This window comes from Coregonus lavaretus (assembly GCF_964263955.1).
Source record: "Coregonus lavaretus genome assembly, chromosome: 9".
NCBI classification, from domain to species: Eukaryota; Metazoa; Chordata; class Actinopteri; order Salmoniformes; family Salmonidae; genus Coregonus; species Coregonus lavaretus.
In genome coordinates, this window is record NC_139996.1 from 15,547,766 (window position 1) to 15,565,010 (window position 17,245).

Genomic DNA, 17,245 nt, shown 5'->3' on the forward strand with positions numbered 1-17,245 from the left:
AACTCTTCTTAACGCCAATGTTTCCATTCTGCAGTTTGTGTGTGTGTGTGTGTGTGTGTATGTGTGTGTGTGTGTGTGTGTGTGTGTGTGTGCGCGTGCGCGTGCGTGTGTGTGCGTGTTTATGTTCAGAGAGTGCCTGCTCAGTGTGAGATGCCAGGTAGCGGGGGGAGGAGGAGGGGTGTGGGAACCACAGGGCAGACTGGGAACCTGTGGACAGTGATGGATTCCTGACCCAGGAGATCTCTATCTCTCACTGCTGCCCGGCCTGCCTGCAGCCTGGCTGCCTGGCCACCTTGCGCCTCAACACTCCTCATTTCACTTCTACTGTTCCTCTCCCAAACAAGCAGTAAATCCTGACACCACTGTTGCTTTTCTGCATTGAAAAATAATATTAAATGCCCTTGATGTCGACTTTGCAATAAAAGGTGACCATTGTATAGCTAGGGTTTTTTGAGGTAGCTTAGTCTAGTTTATTCCCCCCCTAATCCATGATATATGGCCGAGAGAGGGTCAAAAGTATGCCCTCGAAGAAGAAGAATTCTATTACTAACTTTCTTGAAATGTTGCAGTGGGACTCAGTTTTAGGTGTGTAAGGCTAATAGATCTATCACCACCAAGTGTACACTGCTTACATCAGCATGCTAATACACTTGCAAGTATGGGCTGAGCTGGTTAATAATGGGCATTGTCATTCGTGATCCGGACTGGAATTAATACATCGATAATCTGAGTTATGCTCTAAGGGGAAACAATAATGCGGTTGCAGATGTGTATGAATTGGCCATAGAAACACGCATAGAGCAGCTGATGCTGACTTACCCATGCAGCCTATTCTGTACCTACAGCATGTTTTCTGCAGACCTGTACTCTTTAATGACCTAATCCTTAAATGAGCTGAGTTAATGGTGCAATTCATCTGCCGGATTCTCCACACGGCCATTGCCTGCTGCACAACATACCAACCTTCTGTGTACACATGAACAAACCTGCTGGACCCTGCAGGGTGACGTCAGCCCATCCCCCCCCCATACATAGCTGGACCAGGTATTTCACAGAATCACTTTACTAAGTCACAGGTCTGACCATGCTTCTGGCGAGGTAGGATGGGTCAGCCCCCCCCACCCCCCCCTGGATCTGAGTGAGAGGTGTGGGGTGTGGGGATGCAGAGTCGCCTGTGATGCAAGACCCAGGGTTACCCCCCTCTAGTCCCAGAAATCCCCCCCTCAGCAGCACCCAGTGCAGGGGAACAACTATGGCCTTTGTTGGCTGCCCAGTGGATCTCACACACAGTTAACATAGACTTTTCCCACTGCCTCTGCCAAGAGTCTGAAGTCATTTAATGAAGTGGCGCTGAGTTTGGAAGAAGCCAGTGTGCTCGCTCTGACAGAATGGAAAATGTCTGCGCTATGCAGCGAGAAGCAGGAGGAGTGTGTCCTGATACCCAGTCACCTCCACACTGCCGAGCACAAGAAACACATTCAGACCAAGGAGCCTCTGCTCCCCAGCCACCTACAGCACATGTACAGCCTGGATGGAGCTGCAGCGATTTGCACACACACACACACATATATATATACAGTGGGGAGAACAAGTATTTGATACACTGCCGATTTTGCAGGTTTTCCTACTTACAAAGCATGTAGAGGTCTGTAATTTTTATCATAGGTACACTTCAACTGTGAGAGACGGAATCTAAAACAAAAATCCAGAAAATCACATTGTATGATTTTTAAGTAATTAATTTGCATTTTATTGCATGACATAAGTATTTGATCACCTACCAACCAGTAAGAATTCCAGCTCTCACAGACCTGTTAGTTTTTCTTTAAGAAGCCCTCCTGTTCTCCACTCATTACCTGTATTAACTGCACCTGTTTGAACTCGTTACCTGTATAAAAGACACCTGTCCACACACTCAATCAAACAGACTCCAACCTCTCCACAATGGCCAAGACCAGAGAGCTGTGTAAGGACATCAGGGATAAAATTGTAGACCTGCACAAGGCTGGGATGGGCTACAGGACAATAGGCAAGCAGCTTGGTGAGAAGGCAATAACTGTTGGCGCAATTATTAGAAAATTGAAGAAGTTCAAGATGACGGTCAATCACCCTCGGTCTGGGGCTCCATGCAAGATCTCACCTCGTGGGGCATCAATGATCATGTGGAATGTGAGGGATCAGCCCAGAACTACACCGCAGGACCTGGTCAATGACCTGACGAGAGCTGGGACCACAGTCTCAAAGAACCATTAGTAACACACTACGCCGTCATGGATTAAAATCCTGCAGCGCACGCAAAGTCCCCCTGCTCAAGCCAGCGCATGTCCAGGCCCCGTCTGAAGTTTGCCAATGACCATCTGGATGATCCAGAGGAGGAATGGGAGAAGGTCATGTGGTCTGATGAGACAAAAATTGAGCTTTTTGGTCTAAACTCCACTCGCCGTGTTTGGAGGAAGAAGAAGGATGAGTACAACCCCAAGAACACCATCCCAACCGTGAAGCATGGAGGTGGAAACATCATTCTTTGGGGATGCTTTTCTGCAAAGGGGACAGGACGACTGCACCGTATTGAGGGGAGGATGGATGGGGCCATGTATCGCGAGATCTTGGCCAACAACCTCCTTCCCTCAGTAAGAGCATTGAAGATGGGTCGTGGCTGGGTCTTCCAGCATGACAACGACCCGAAACACACAGCCAGGGCAACTAAGGAGTGGCTCCGTAAGAAGCATCTCAAGGTCCTGGAGTGGCCTAGCCAGTCTCCAGACCTGAACCCAATAGAAAATCTTTGGAGGGAGCTGAAAGTACGTATTGCCCAGCGACAGCCCCGAAACCTGAAGGATCTGGAGAAGGTCTGTATGGAGGAGTGGGCCAAAATCCCTGCTGCAGTGTGTGCAAACCTGGTCAAGACCTACAGGAAACGTATGATCTCTGTAATTGCAAACAAAGGTTTCTGTACCAAATATTAAGTTCTGCTTTTCTGATGTATTAAATACTTATGTCATGCAATAAAATGCAAATTAATTACTTAAAAATCATACAATGTGATTTTCTGGATTTTTGTTTTAGATTCCGTCTCTCACAGTTGAAGTGTACCTATGATAAAAATTACAGACATCTACATGCTTTGTAAGTAGGAAAACCTGCAAAATCGGCAGTGTATCAAATACTTGTTCTCCCCACTGTATATATATATATATATATATATACAGTGGGGAGAACAAGTATTTGATACACTGCCGATTTTGCAGTGTATAAAAAATAAAAAAACTGAAATAACAAATTTACAAGTACCTTTACTCAGTACTTTGTTGAAGCACCTTTGGCAGCGATTACAGCCTTGAGTCTTCTTGGGTATGACGCTACAAGCTTGGCACTCCTGTATTTGGGGAGTTTCTCCCATTCTTCTCTGCAGATCCTCTCAAGCTCTGTCAGATTTGGATGGAGAGCATTACTGCACAGCTATTTTCAGGTCTCTCCAGAGATGTTAGATCGGGTTCAAGTCCCGGCTCTGGCTGGGCCACTCTAGGACATTTAGAGACTTGTCCCGAAGCCACTCCTGCGTTGTCTTGGCTGTGTGCTTAGGGTCGTTGTCCTGTTGGAAGGTGAACCTTCGCCCCAGTCTGAGGTCCTGAGCGCTCTGGAGCAGGTTTTCATCAAGGATCCCTCTATACTTATCTTTCCCTCGATACTGCCACCACCATGCTTCACCGTAGGGATGGTGCCAGGTTTCCTCCAGAAGTGACGCTTGGCATTCAGGCCAAAGAGTTCAATCTTGGTTTCATCAGACCAGAGAATATTGTTTCTCATGGTCTGAGAGTCCTTTAGGTTCCTTTTGGCAAACTCCAAGCAGGATGTCATGTGCTTTTTACTGAGGAGTTGCTTCCGTCTGGCCACTCTACCATAAAGGCCTGATTGGTGGAGTGCTGCAGAGATGGTTGTCCTTCTTGAAGGTTCTCCCATCTCCACAGAGGAACTCTGGAGCTCTGTCAGAGTGACCATCGGGTTCTTGGTCACCTCCCTGACCAAGGCCCTTCTCCCCCGATTGCTCAGTTTGGCTGGTCTGCCAGCTTTAAGAAGAAGGTGATTTCAAAGTTATTCCATTTAAGAATGATTGAGGCCACTGTGTTCTTGGGGACCTTCAATGCTGTAGACATTTTTTGGTAACCTTCTTCAGATCTGTGCCTCGACAGGATGCACCTGAGCTCAATTTCAAGAGTCATAGCAAAGGGTCTGAATACTTATGTAAATAAGGGACATTTGCAGAAATGTCTAAAAACCTGTTTTCGTTTTGTCATTATGGGGTATTGTGCGTAGATTGATGAGGATTTTTATTTATTTAATCAATTTTAGAATAAGGCTGTAACGTAACAAAATGTGGAAAAAGGGAAGGGGTCTGAATACTTTCCGAATGCACTGTATGTACACACACACACACACACACACACACACACACACACACACACACACACACACACACACACACACACACACACACACACACACACACGTAGACCTGAGGCTGGGTGGTTATTCGTTACTGTACTGTGGAATGCTCCCAGGGACACAGTGACTGTCACAGTAAGCCCTACATCAGTGGCTGAAGATTGGCTCAGCAGCTGCTGGAGCATCATGCTCCAAACCTGAGCGCACAACCTGAACACTGAAGAATAACACAATGTTACTCAACTCAACAGCTATAACATTCCCTTTATGGTGAAGTTTCAAAGAATGCCTTGTGTTGATTTTGTTTGGCATTGTTGGCAGTTGTCAAGTTATGTTTATTTTCAATCATAGTAGGCCTACTTATATAGGCAAATATATGGCTTCAGTGATTCGTTCTTATCGCTTTGTTAGGTTGTTTATCAGTGCACACACAGCTTTACCTTTTCATATCCATTTTCATGGCTGTCTATTTACATATTTTTTTACTGACTGTATCTGTGTGTATGTATTTAGTCCTTTTCAAGCGTCTATTAATTCAGCTGTCCGTGTGCAGATTGTAGTCATTTTTGCTGTCCTATTGTGCAGCTGTCCGTTATTTCAAACACTCAAGTGTCATTTGCCTCTGATTTCATCCCTTTCTTTCATCTCCTCTTTCTATTGGGGTGCTGTCGTACAGTGCTCTTCTTGATCTCATTGAGGGTGTATCAGCAGGTGGATTCATTATTCTCTTCTCCAACAGCATGTTTTTTTCTTCCATAGCAGCTGTAAGCCCCTTTTTTAAATCCACGCACAATGTGTTTTTGTCCATCGTCCTCCTTTTCAGTGGAGAGTGCGGGAGCCGGGGACTCTCTCTCTCTCTCTCTCTCTCTCTCTCTCTCTGTATCTGCGGGTGTGAGGCGAGGTGGCCCCTGACCCCTGGTAATAGAATGAAATGTAATAATTAATGGCGGCCTCAGCGAGGTGCACGTGGCCAGCAGTTCGCCTAGCGCCCAGCAGCTCCAGATAGCCTCCTGCTGCTCAGCCTCCACAACAATGCACTGTCCCGGTCCACTCACCCAGCTCCACTCCAACACACTTGTTGTTGTCCCATCTTGTCCCATTCTCCCGCCCGGTGGCTAGTCGCCAATGCTCCCTGTATCATCTGAAAGGGATACAAGGCAAACAGCACTTACTGATTGTCTGCTTGGCATTCCTTCATACCTCCTGTTTGAATATCTTTCAGCTTCTTTAAGGGGAATTATATTTACAGTCCAAAGTTTGGCTGTTCTGAATGATTAATTCTGTGCATTCCATGCCTGTTTCATCGTGGTCATTAAATGATTGGTATGGTCATGCCTAATAAATAAATCAGGGGAGAGTGGAGAGTGACCAGTCACTCTGCAGCTTCTCCATACCCTTCACTTTTACTGAGATCCTGAGAAAACACCAGCACAGGGCATGAATTAGTGCTACTGTACGTGTCCACTCCAGCCTGGGAGTCGGATACATTAACTTTATAAGTTAATGCCCTCTCTGTGCCCACTGACTCCCTGAGAGGGAGAGAAGTATGCTTGGTTGGTTGGTGATGCATGGTTCTTTGAAGAGCTCTGGTCTGAATTCTGTTCTTGTATGACATTATGTGGTGTGAATGCTGGTAGTTTAGGATGGCAGGCAGCTGGGATGGGGTGAGCGAACAGAGCCTTGATTGATCCCACAGACCTCAGAGCTTCCATGTAAGGGTTAGTGTGTGTCTTGTGGTTTGTGCATGCAGGAGACACTGGTCGGCATGGGACAATGCGTAATGGAAAAGACCAACTTCATCACTCTTCTTCCTCCCCAGAGTCTTTCCACCTCTCAGATGTCCCCTTTGATGGTGGCTGCATGGCGCCCCGGACGATTAGACAAAATAATTATGCTAATGAATATGTACGTGTTCTGGAACGCGTCACCGTGGAGACCAGGGGTCTGTTGGGCGAGCCCCCATGTCTGCCGTCTGTCTGAATGTTTGTCTGGGATGATGGATGGTGCAGGGAGACGGACGTGTCCTGCAGGGGCACACATGTGTCTGACTGGGGCAAACATGAAAAAGGTGATGAATCCATTCAGAGGGGGGAACCTATAGGGCCTCACATGTCATGGATGTGAAAAGAAGCTGATTGTCAATGGCCCGAGAATGAGAGATGGATTATTTTAATGAGCAACAGGTTGTCCATGGATGCATTATCTCCCTGGTCCAAGTTCATTCCCACAGTCGCCTTATCCTCTTCTCTCAGGTGGCCTCAGACTGGGACTGGGCCTGGGACTGGGACTGGGACTACATTTTAGTTCACAGACCTAATGGCTCATCAGGAGATATGCTAGCTAGCTACATGATGAGCACTCCTGATTGGTTGACACACACTGCGTACTTCTGATGTGAGCTGGCTCACCTCTTTTCCACCCAGCTTTAAGAGTTAACAGCAGTGGGTGACTCTGGAAAGCATAGAGAGCTGTGTGTGTAGTGCTTTAGTGTGTGTGGAGTTTCGTCTCCTCTGAGGCTGTCCAGTCTGTCTGATACACACTTTATAAGGGGCTTGGAAGAGGGGGGAGGGAGGGAGAAAAAAATCTAAGTGTGCTTAGAGTGTGCCAGTTCACCAGTTTGGTGGTCTTCTTCTGAAGGTTGTTAATTAGTGCAGAATGCAGACTACAGTTCTACTGCCAGCTCTGATGAAAAGAGAGAAGGGAGAGATGGAGAAAGAGAGAGAGCGGGGGAAAACTGAATGGCTGCCAAGACTGAGGAATTTGTGATAGGTTCAGAGTGGTTCCAAATGCCGGAGTGGAGCGTGGAGACTCCCAGCGCTTAATGCCTCCTGACCCGTGTGTTTGCAGCAGGCCCGCTAGCCACACAGAGCAGAGCAGGCACAGCACAGCTCAGCACAGTGGCTTTGTTTACATCAAGGGAGGGGAGACAGGGAGGCCCACACGGACTCCTGCATTGACCACACATCAATCTCCATCTGTCGGTCTCGGGGCCATAGACTCACACTGAAAGCATCAGCCTCGGATTTGTTTAGGGCTTTTGTTTCCTTCCACATGGAAATGCATGTTTATTCATCTTTCAAATGTGTGAGCAGAACATGATGAGTTTTACTGTACTCCTAAAGTCCTCTGACTGAGAAACATCAAAAGTAAGTAGCAGAATGTTTAAGACCTGCAGGAATTATGAACCGGTTAGGAGCAAGGAGAGCCTCACTTTATTTAGTCTGCAGGTGCTTTGTGTGTGATACAGCTCCCATAGCGTATCGTATGCACATACAGATAGACCACTTCAAACTGACTAGACCTTCTGTTTTGGTCCCTGCTGAACATGGCACCTCTTTACATACTACAACATCTATTAGATGAGGATAGCGCTGCTGGCTGCAGGATTGTTTTAGCAGAAATGTGTTTGGAATACTCCAGGGCTTGCAGCTGTAATCTAATTTCTGTAATCCCTGATATATTAATAACTTCTAGCAGGCTTAAAGGCCATATACTTAAAGCCATATAAGCGTTTTATCAAAGGCCTTCACACAAAACCTGCCTGGCGACTTCTCTCAGAGGGACAACAACACAAAATGAAAAATGTCACAATACAAAGTGGGCCCATTGCTTTCTAGCCTAGCTGACGTGACTCACAGGGAGAGAGAGCAGTATTTGCACAGAAATGTGCTCCTGAATGTACTGAGCTTTGATTGGTTCTCTCAAATGTAATTTTTTTTCTTTCCTGGGGGGTTGAGTCCTCACGTTGTTTGGATTTGAAAATCCAACAGTTGTATTTGAAGGGGCGGCGCTCATGGGCTGTGTGTGGTTGTCCATGTGGTTGTTTGAGCGAGAAAGACACAGAGGAGAACCAATCAGTAAAAAAGCACATCACCTTAATTATCGACGCATCGTGCCGACAACATCAAAATAGCCTTTCCAGACTCTGAAGTCAGGAGGACTTCGAGTTAGGTGTCAGCCAGACTAGTTTCTCTCTGCCAGACCCCTTATAAAAGCAACACCACCACCGTGCAGGGCCCCACCCCACCACACTCAGTCAGGCGGGCAGGCCGGGCCCAGCGGCTAGAATGGAAAAGGGCATTATGTCATTAAGTTGCACTCTTTCCGATCAGCCACACTGGGTTGCTTTGTCCGCAGAGAAGAAGAGGATGCAGGAGAAGTTACTGTAGCAGGCAGGCTCAGGCTGCCTGATGTGTTCCTGCATCATGTTGTTTGTTTATTGATCAGCATTGTCTTTCTCTTTCGCCACTCCCTGACAGTCCCAGACACCTGCTTGTCCTCTTGCGTAATATCATCACATCATCTAGACTCGTTCGTCATTCTTCTTCTCATTGAACATTTATTTAGTTGAGTACAATGGGAACTTTGGCTATCCTATCAGAAAAAAGCACACACGCGCTCTCTCTCACCGAAACACATCCACACTCCTGTATAGACGGTACAAAAGCTCTCTGTCCCTGGCCTCTTTCATTTGCAGGGTTTTGTGTGAAAGACGGCAGACAGTGCTGGAGGGGCTCCGAGGGGGGTCTTGTGAGTGCAGCAGCAGGCCCCCTGCCCTGCATATGGCTAGCGCTGGTTTCCCGGGACACAAGTGCTGCGTGTGGCTGGAGGGTGGAGGGGCGGGCGGCGATGGAGGGGTGGCGATGGAGGGGCGGCGATGGAGGGGCGGCCGAGGGGCATCGAGGCGGGGCGGCCGGGCAGTGGGCCTCGTGTCCCCATCACCACCTCCAGCCGTGGACAGCATCTGCGCCCTGCTTTGCATGCTAAACACACCCCGCAGAGAGGGTGTCTACAGTACACTATGGGGCAACGGGCTGAAGAAAAGCATTCCTGAAGCTGTTCCGTGTTGGGAGGTGGAACTCTTCAAGAGCCTCTCAGTCTCTCTCTCTCCCTGTGATGAATGCGCCACTGCAGACAAGACTGGCTGTAGTAATGTCCTCCCTCACTCATGTGGGTAAAACATTTCATTTCTATATTTGTTTATGTGACGTTCCTAAACCTATCCCTCAGGTGAAGCAGCTCAGGAAGTTGTAGAGGCCGTTCCATTGTGTAGAGAGGAAAAACTGAGAGAGAACACACACGCCTAATGTTATGGTATTGTTTTTCCATGGCTTTCTTTTTTGTCCCTTTTCCTTCCATTATGGTAACTGTTAGGTCACCGCTGCTCAGTAACAATGTGGCAAACACCAAGCAGATGTCACGTCACGTGAGTCATCTGACCAGGAATGGCTGTCGTGTGCCACAGGTTACAGTCAGGCTGGCAGACACTAGCCAAAGGAAGTACACACACACAAATGCTCACAGGCATGGAGTATTTAGTTAATTGTTATCTATACATAGAATGTCCATGCATTCAGCTTGTGTTTATTTGTCCTGTGATGAACAACTGTCTGCTGGGAAGATTCAGTAATTTTATGGATAATGTTTAACAGACGTTGTAGTTAGTCTTGGATTGTCATGTTATTCCTGTTTTCTCTGGAGAAGATTTTGGGGTTACCAAATGTCTCTGTTATGTGTTATGCCAGTCACTAGTTAAATGTAGGCCTATATGACTCTTGGATGAAACTGTAGATATATTGAAAGCAGTTTGCCTGTTTGCCATCATTCGGTGCGTTCTCTGAGACCTCACTCTTCTACTCAGAATAGTTTCTGTAATCTGGGGGGGGGGGGGGTCATTGTAGTGCTCTCACCTTCATTATCATCATCATGTGTAATTGCTTACAATCACATTAATCATTAAGGCCTCTTACTTCAATCCATATGAAGACGTGGTTCTTAGTTTCCTGCCTGGCACATTTGGATCCCATAACCCCCAATAGGATCACGGCAGAATGACTCTTCTTTCCCTGTCTCACTCCTGTTTCATGCCCATAGCTCCTTCGGTCTCTCCAAACTGGAAACCTCAACTGTGTGGAGTCTTTTCATCCTGACTTTTCAACTAGAAACCTAATGAAAAGTGACAGCTGTTATTACAGAGATGGCTTCCATTAGCAACCACTGCACTACTCCTGGGATTCTCTAAATGTCCTTTTCCATTCTGAGGGCCCTTTTTTTTTCTCCCACAGAACTAAATTGTGGAAGATTGCTCTCTTTTTGTAACTTTGTGGGTAATAATAAATGTAGGAAATTAATACATTTGCCTCACTTAATGTTCACATTATACATATCAGGAGGAAGTACATTACTTGAGTCTTGAGTTTCAAAGGGACCATCTCGAATGTGTCCGCAGGAGAGATGATTGAGGTATTTCCATACCATTATGCCAATCACGACAACAGTCGAACCCCACAAAATAAATGTCCATTCATTCCCCTAATGAAAATGTTCTTTGTAACTTGCTGCTTGACTTTGAATACATACAGGGATAGACTTATTCGCATTTTAAGAAAAATACTAGCAGCCTAATGTACACATGAGGTGTTAACAAAGAATGTCCTCCACCTCTTATCCAGCACATACTTCACATGCTTCTATCTATGTGGAAGCCCAAAATCCAAATTCCTGCTGCTGCATCTCCTTTGTGATGATCTGGCTCGGGCTCTGCAGGGCATAGAGCAGGGTTTCCCAACCCTCTCCTCGGGCCCCCCCAGACATTTCACATTTTAGTTTGAACCCTAAACTGACACACCTGATTTAAATTAGTCTAAGGATTGATGATTAGTTGACTAATTGAATCAGGTGTGCCAATTTAGGGTGGGGGGTTTGAGAGAGGGTTTGGAAACCTTGTCATAGAGTACAGCCATGTGAATAGTGACACCATAGTCATCCTTTACCCCAGGTGGCAAATGTGAAGGATATGATTACAATACAGACTGCTACACTTTCCTCTTCAACAGATCTATGTTGTATGTCATGTTTAACCGCGGCTTTGATGAGCAGATGCCTAGTATAAGAGAAGAGGGCCATTCAGCCTTTGTGTAATTACAACTCAACACAATTACGATCCCATTTTAAGACCCCCTGTAATCTTAGTCGGACGCCTTTTTAGACCGGCCAAAGAATGAGCTTTATGATGTTCTAAAAGCACACAGACTGGGTGGGTGCTCCAGACGGCAGTCGTTGGAAACTCCTGTAAAACAGTCTCTCCTTAAAGGGGATGCTTTTCTTTGACTTTGACTTTGCTGTTTGGGAGTTGACTTGGTGTTTGCACACTCCAATCCCCTAAACGCTCACACCCCCAGCAGGAATGCTGCCTATGTGTGTCTGCAAAGGGTGCTGCAGTTCATATGTGTCGATTAATGTTGATGACAACACCCTGAAAGTGTGGAAAAAAACAAACACCAATAAAAGGGTAACAATACAATTTACATTGAGATTCTCGAGCAGTGCCATGTCTAAATGAACAACAGAACCCTCCATGGGACCCTCTGCGTCATTTGGTTACATTTACTGTATGGTGGTTTACATTGAATGTGAGCCTTGATTTTGCTCTTTGAATTCCATTAGATTTCCATTGCAGCTAGTAATTTGGGTTCTTCTATATCCATATGTAGCTGTTTAATTTCCCTTCCTAAATGGTGCCAGGGTACTGCATGGCATTGGAAAGGAGAACCAAGCACTCATTTCCATCAGCGTATTGTGTGTGTGTGTGGCTCTTCTAATGAATAGATTCACAGACAAGGGAATATTACTCATATCTATAAAATGTTTTCTTATATTTACTCCTGTTTCTTCCTAGATGCCTGTTGATTGTTGTTGTGAAAACTGAGTGTAATCTTTGTGTACATGATGAGGAAACAGTTAGATCCAATAGATACATTTGGGATTCACACAGGCATCATTCATTGTTACGTCAATATTTTCTCTTATCTTTTTCAGGGCTGTTGACAGTTTTCAAAAATAGTTTTGTTCCTGTCTTTCCCTTCCTTTGAAGTTACGGTTCTTTGAAACCAAAGTCTGGATAGAAGCCATTTTTTTTGCTCTGTAATTTTCCACGTCTCCAAGGGCACAACTCAAGCAGATGGAGATATGACTGTTCTGTTACATAATCCATAGCATTATGAATTTTGACTTCACTTCCTATTTCCTGTATGGGCTTGGGCCCTGCTCCCTTCCCTGTTGGAGATGTTGTGCAACGCTGAGCCATCATCCAAGAAACCAGAAGCTTTGAGACTATGTCGTCAAGGCAAATTGGATCCGTTGCTTCCCAGAGCTGAGAACTTCCAGCCATTTCCCTGCAGCCAGACATAGCTGTCTTGTCCCTACTAGCTCTTCAGAGCAAGGGAACAGGAGGCCCCATCACCAGGCCAGCTGTTCCAGAGTCCCTCGCAGCCCCTGGGCCTCACATTCCCTCTTTCAAGGGAACTTTGTAGTTCAGACATCTTGGAACAGTTGAAACCTCTAATGCTCCTGTAATGGTGAAAAAATAGACAAGCTTGTCGTGCTGTGCTCAGTATCTATCCCCTCTTGAATCCTGTTACTGTACACACGATGTCCCAGTGTCTCACAGCAGCCTGTGTGGAGAGGTGGCTGTTTGCTGGCAGTGGTGTCCCAGGCATGCTCCATTAACTTGTGCGGAAGGCTGTTTTACATACTGTGCATTGTGAACTGTAAAGCTGTCAGCTGTTGGAACATTGGGATGTACTGTACTGCACCTCTCCCTCCCCAACTACACTCTCATGCTGCCAATTTCAACTGGAAGAAATGCCTGTGGATCGCACAGCAAACTCTCTCTCAGAATGCATCATGGTTTGCACAGAAAATATGCACCTATGATACAAAGGGGTAGGGATATGAAATTATCTTTGCTCAATATTCTTTGATTGATCAGGGATGAAGTATTTCAGAATATGGTAAAATAAATAGAGGCTTAAAAAGGGGATAAACGAGATGCAATAGGCCTAAAGTCACTAAGCCAGGCCTATGTAATGTCTATGAGAGTACAGATTGAAGATGCAGCCTCAAATGACAATGATTTAGAGTTGAACCAAGACATGAGGGTCACTCTCTTTCCACCCAAGCACTTTCCCATTGAACAAAAGGCGAAGAGGACGTCTGGCCTACAGGTATATGTCCGCAGGGAAGGATCATGATGGCAAGTAAAGCTGTTAACGACACTGTAAAGCACTTTACCTCAAGAGTGTGAAGTGAACTAGCAGAAGATGAAGTATTTCCCCTGCCTAACTCTGCAAACAGACATTCGACAACTCTTAGACAGTGAGTTCCACTGTCTGTTGTTCCACATATCAATCACTGCATGTTCAGTGTTCTTGTAATGGATACAGAGTGACAGTAGGTGGTTGGGTGTTTTATACCAACATCACTCAGTATTAAAGCAGCTAACACCAAGGGCTAGTTTATAAAGCAGACTCAGACTTCAAATATGGAAACTTGACATTACCGATAACACTACAGGTAATTGTGCAGTTATTGTAGTGCATGTGACATTCATTGATATTGTTTGACGGAAAATAAGTTCCCTGGAAGAAGTGAGGTCTAAAAAAAGTATTCAGGTGAAGAACCAGATTGTCTGGTTCAGAAACAAAAAGGAAAGTTGAACCAAGCGCAATGTACCAGGATGTGTTTCTCTAGGTCATGGGTAGGCAACTACAATAGATTTAGCCGCTGGCCGATTTTTGTCTGAACGGATGGTTGGGGGGGGGGGCGAAACATATTTACACTGAACAAAAATGTAAACGCAACATGCAACAATTTCAAAGATTTTATTGAGTTACAGTTCGATGAGGAAATCAGTCGATTGAAGTACATTTATTAGGCTCTAATCTATGGATTTCACATGACTGGGAATACAGATATGCATCTATTGGTCACAGATACCTTAAAAAAGAGTAGGGGCGTGGATCAGAGAACCAGTCAGTATCTGGTGTGACCACCATTTGCCTCATGCAGCGCAACACATCTCCTTCGCATAAAGTTGATCAGGCTGTTGATTGTGGCCTGTGGAATGTTGTCCCACTCTTCTTCAATGGCTGTGTGAAGTTGCTGGATATTGGCGGGAACTGGAACATGCTGTCGTACACGTCGATCCAGAGCATCCCAAACATGCTCAATGGGTGACATGTCCAGTGAGTATGCAGGCCATGGAAGAACTGGGACATATTCAGCTTCCAGGAATTGTGTACAGATCCTTGCGACATGGGGCGGTACATGATCAAAACAGGTGATGGCTGTGGATGAATGGCACGACAATGGGTCTCAGGATCTCGTCACGGTATCTCTGTGCATTCAAATTGCCATCGATAAAATGCTATTGTGTTCGTTGTCTGTAGCTTATGCCTGCCCATACCATAACCCCACCGCCATCATGGGACACACTGTTTACAACATTGACATCAGCAAACCGCTCTCCCACACGATGCTATACACACTGTCTGCCATCTGCCTGGTACAGTTGAAACCGGGATTCATCCATGAAAAGCACACTTCTCCAGCGTGCCAGTGGCCATCGAAGGTGAGCATTTGCCCACTGAAGTCAGTTATGACGCCGAACTGCAGTCAGGTCAAGACCCTTGTTAGGACGACAAGCACGCAGATGAGCTTCCCTGAGACGGTTTCTGACAGTTTGTGCAAAGATTCTTCGGTTGTGCAAACCCACAGTTTCATCAGCTGTCCAGGTGGCTGGTTTCAGACAATCCCGCAGGTGAAGAAACCGGATGTGGAGGTCCTGGGCTGGCATGGTTACCCATGGTCTGCGGTTGTGAGGTCGGTTGGACGTACTGCCAAATTCTCTAAAACGATGTTGGAGGCGGCTTATGGTAGAGAAATGAACATTCAATTCTCTGGCAACAGCTCTGGTGGACATTCCTGCAGTCAGCATGCCAATTGCACACTCTCAAAACTTGAGACATATGTGGCATTGTGTTGTGTGACAAAACCGCACATTTTAAAGTGGCCTTTTATTGTCCCCAGCACAAGGTGCTCCTGTGTAATGATCATGCTGTTTAATCAGCTTCTTGATATGCCACACCTGTCAGGTGGATGGATTATCTGGGCAAAGGAGAAATGCTCACTAACAGGGATGTAAACAAATTTGTGCACAACATTTGAGAGAAATAAGCTTTGTGTGCATACGTAACATTTCTGAGATCTTTTATTTCAGCTGGGACCAACACTTTACATGTTGCGTTTACACATGTAAAATCGGTTTGCACTCGGTTTGCAAATTAAAGCTGGCACTCTGTTCAGGGGTACTAAAGTACTCTCGGCCGGCAGGCGCTCGACAATCCTACCGGTCTGTCTGTGCCATAAGGGCCCTTTATAAATGACTCACTCCTGAAATCTTTAGGGTACACCTCCCAACAGTTTGTAGCCGTTGTGTATCCTTCATGCTGATACGCATACAATTTATTATGCCATTTCCCAGTGATTTCTCTGAAGGAGACGTGGGTGATTGTCATAGTTTTCCATGGAGCTGGGGTTTGACTTGCTGAACTCCAGGACACCTTCCAGTTCTCTGCTGCCAATGACTGGAACAAATTGCAAAAATCTCTGAAGCTGGAGACACTTATCTCCCTCACTAACTTTAAGCATCAGTTGTCAGAGCACCTTACCGATCACTGCACCTGTACACAGCCCATCTGAAATTAGCCCGCCCAACTACCTCATCCCTATATTGTTATTTATTTTGCTCATTTGTACCCCAGTATCTCTATTTGCACATCATCTCTTGCACATATATCATTCCAGTGTTAATACTAATTGTAATTATTTTGCACTATAGCCTATTTATTGCCTTACCTCCATAACTTGCTACATTTGCACACACTGTATATATATGTATTTCTGTTGTATTTTTGACTTTGTTTTGTTTTACCCCATATGTAACTCTGTGTTGTTGTTTTTATCGCACTGCTTTGCTTTATCTTGGCCAGGTCGCAGTTGTAAATGAGAACTTGTTCTCAACTGGTTTACCTGGTTAAATAAAGGTGAAATAAAAAAAATATAAAAAAACATGCCAGCCTTGCACTTTACCCTGCCCCATTTCTGTAGAATGGCATGCCATTCAGGAAAGACCCGTTTTCAGCTCTTATCAACATGCTTTATCTGGGGTTATGGTATTGCAGACCTCCAGTCTGTTGTAATGGCTCTCATTCCTTTGTTACAGTAAAACAGCTATTTGCTTAGGCTACTTATCACCCCACAATCAGTTCAAGTCACTTTATCTCACAATTAGCTTCATGGGAAAATCAGTCTGAATCAGTCTGATCAGGTGCCAGGCACTTTGAACATCCACCCCAACTGATGCAGCATGTGTGTGCATGTGAAAGATGTGTCTGCCAGCGACAGACAAAGCTGGTTCTCAAACCAAAAATTATATTCACAACAAACAAACTGGATTCGTAGCACGGAGGACCTCTGGTCAATGACATGCAGCCTTTTAAAATTCCTCTGAGAACAAGTCTCTGAATGGCCTCAGTCATTGATGGGGATTTTCTACGTATAACGACATACTTCTCTATCATTCCACTGAGAATACAGCACAACATTTAATGAATATCCTCTTGTTGGAAAATGTTAAGCAACAAAGGAGTATGTCCACACAATGACGAAGAGAGAAGCCTGTGCAAAATGTGTGTTGGGTATGCAGTACTCTGCATGACCTTCAGATGGAACTGATGCATTCGTTATACAGCTCTTTCTGTAGATGGGGGACTGAGCTCTAGGAGGACTCTCCCTCTGGTTGCGGCATCTCTATGTGGTCGTATACACACAGCGTGGTGGGCACACACTGTCTTCTAGAATTAGAGCGGAGAAGCCATACTAATAGTACAAAATAGAATAAGAAATTCCTGTCACCTCAAGGCACTAACACTAATGAGACATGCATGATCTGGTGTTACAT